We start from the raw sequence: 2,693 nt of genomic DNA, 5'->3' as shown, positions 1-2,693 counted from the left end.
TTTATTTACTAGCTGTATTAATTTTTTAATTACAAATCTAGACCTTTAAGGTCTGTTTGTTCATGTGGATCTGTAGGAAAGATATAAAAACCAATTAATAGGCAGGACTTGCTGATCAGAAGGTCAGCTGTTTGAATCCCCGCAACGGAGTGAGCTCCCATTTCTCAGTCCCAGCTCCTGCCCACCTAGCAGTTTGAAAGCACGCCAAAGTGCAAGTAGATAAATAGGTACCGCTCCGGCAGGAAGGTAAACGGCATTTCCGTGTGCTGCTCTGGTTCGCCAGAAGCGGCTTAGTCATGCTGGCCACATGACCCGGAAACTGTATGCCGGCTCCCTTGGCCAATAAAGTGAGATGAGTGCCGCAACCCCAGAATCAGTAACGACTGGACCTAATGGTCAGGGGTCCCTTTACCTTTTAACACGACTAAACAACAACAACTGAGATACAGTCGATTTCCTGGTGATCCCATACAAGTAATGAGGATCTAAATATTCTCTCTTCTTGAGAGAATGTGAAAAATCTGCAGGTGGTTCATGTCAACATCTTGTTTTTGCCTGTTCTAGCAGAGTAACAGTGTCTCGGAAGCAGCTGCTGCCTGTCATGACACAGATATGCCTGAATTGGGTTGTTTTACTTCCCGTGTTTGGGCATAAATTTAGTCTCTTCCCTAGGCTTGTGAGATATAAATAATTTTATAATGCAAGAATGCACTTACTGATCAGGGGTAGGAGAGCCAACTTGATTAAAATATGGGGGGGGGAGGTAAACCTCACCCCACATAATCAATCACATGACGTGGTTCACACACTCTGTTTGAATGGCAATCCCCATCAATGGGGGCAGGCAGACCCCTCAAATATTTTATTAGGAGTTGGCTCTTAATACCAGGAGTGTAACCAGATACATGATGGGATTGTGTTTGCATCTTGCATCTTGTCATATTTGTGTGAAACAAGTCTGAAATTAACCTGCATACAGGTAAACCTTCCAATAGGAGTGGATGAGGACCTTTCTGTTGTGGGATAAGGTCCATCCCCTCCATTGCACAAATCTGTAAAAGGGCACCTGTGTGTGTAGCTGTTCTCCCTCAATGCTCCAGATCATATTTGTCGGGGCATGTAGTGGCAGGAGAGGGAGGAAAAGTTGGGTTGCGCAAGAGGAAGTCCTTGGGTGAACGAGACAACCTTGTTGGATACAACGCCAGGTGTGTATATAATGGCAGCTCCTTATGGGTTGAGAGGTGATGGCACCCAGGTTATGAAACACCCTCCCATTCACCACAAGGTAGTTCTGAATGCTGGTTTTGGACACTATAGTGCTAGGTATGTGTACAGTCTGCCAGTATTTTAATCCCTCTCAAAAATATGTGTGTATGCAAGGTCTAATCCTGTTCCTCACAGAGGCTACACAAATCATTACCCCATTTATGAAAGCAGCAGACTTGAAGCTAAAATTCCATATAATCTGCTTCCTTTGCACCTGTAATGCTGATCAGGCCATAGGAAAAATACTGAGGTTTGCTGTGCTTCTGGGAAAAACACATTTTTACCTTTGCTGATAAAAACTGGGATTGAGCACAGCCTCCACATCTCCAGATGTGTGTTTTTAGGCCACTAGCATTATTTTGCTCTATCAGAAGTGCAGCAGTATTAAAAACATAAAGAGTTGCTATCTAAATCTCTTTATTGTCTTACAAAGCAAACGTTGTATTATAGGCTCTTGTTTTTTCCCTACTTTCATTTGCTGTTGTTCTTATACATTTACAGATAATGTTTAATTATTATTTTTATACCCAACAGCCCTGAAATTGACACCAGGTTTTGCATTTTTAAAATTAAATTCTAAGATATTAAATTCTAAGAAAAAATGATGCATGCCCAGCCCTCTGTTGTCTTAACTTTGTATCCTAGGGTGGAACACTATGTAGAATTAAGACAATTGTTGCATCAGTGCAAGAATTTCTGCTTCCACAATGTTCTCCCTGACTCCTCCCCCTGCGTACCCCCTAAATCTGGCGTTTCTCCGACCCTCTGGAGCAGATCTAGGGAGGGTGTGGGGCACATGGAGGAGGAGGAGGAGGTGGGAATGTTCTGCTGCAAATATGTAAATCCTTGTGACGGGACTTGTTAGCAGACTACTGTTCAAAGGCTGAAGGAAGATGATGAAAGGAACATCCTCCTTTGGAAAGCGTCGCAATAAGACACACACTTTGTGCCGTCGATGTGGGTCCAAAGCCTATCATCTCCAGAAGTCCACCTGTGGGAAATGTGGATATCCTGCTAAGCGCAAGAGAAAGTATAACTGGAGTGCTAAGGCCAAGCGCAATACTACCAGAACTGGCCGTATGAGGCACCTGAAAAAGGTCTACTGCAGATTCAGGAATGGATTCTGTGAAGGAACAGCGCCAAAGCCCAAGAGAGCTGCTGTTGCAGCATCCAGCTCATCTTAAGGACTCAAATGTCTTTTTTAAAATAAATGGCCTGAAATGCCGGGGGCGGGGGGGAGAGGCAGTCCAAATATCATTTATATATTATCTTCAAAATATGTTCCAGTTTTCCAGGAATCGCTCGCTTGTCTAAATGTGGGTGTCTGGAATGTAGATCCAAAAGTACATTGTTGGCTGATCTTTGAATGCATGTCAGGTAAGTATACATGGGATTTATTTCTTAATAAATGGGTACGCTCTGTCTTA

General features: G+C 43.3%; 1 pseudogene across 1 annotated transcript; it reads left to right on the top strand.

Moving 5' to 3' along the window:
* The first annotated feature begins 2,121 nt into the window (after positions 1–2,121).
* LOC309520040 (large ribosomal subunit protein eL37 pseudogene) lies at positions 2,122–2,487 on the top strand (annotated as a pseudogene). Its single transcript has one exon. The product of its transcript is annotated as a large ribosomal subunit protein eL37 pseudogene (transcript).
* The last annotated feature ends 206 nt before the right edge of the window (positions 2,488–2,693 follow it).

The sequence above is a fragment of the Podarcis vaucheri genome (genome assembly GCF_965113315.1).
Source record: "Podarcis vaucheri genome assembly, chromosome: 1".
Taxonomy (NCBI): Eukaryota; Metazoa; Chordata; class Lepidosauria; order Squamata; family Lacertidae; genus Podarcis; species Podarcis vaucheri.
This window is presented reverse-complemented; position numbering and strand designations above follow the sequence as displayed.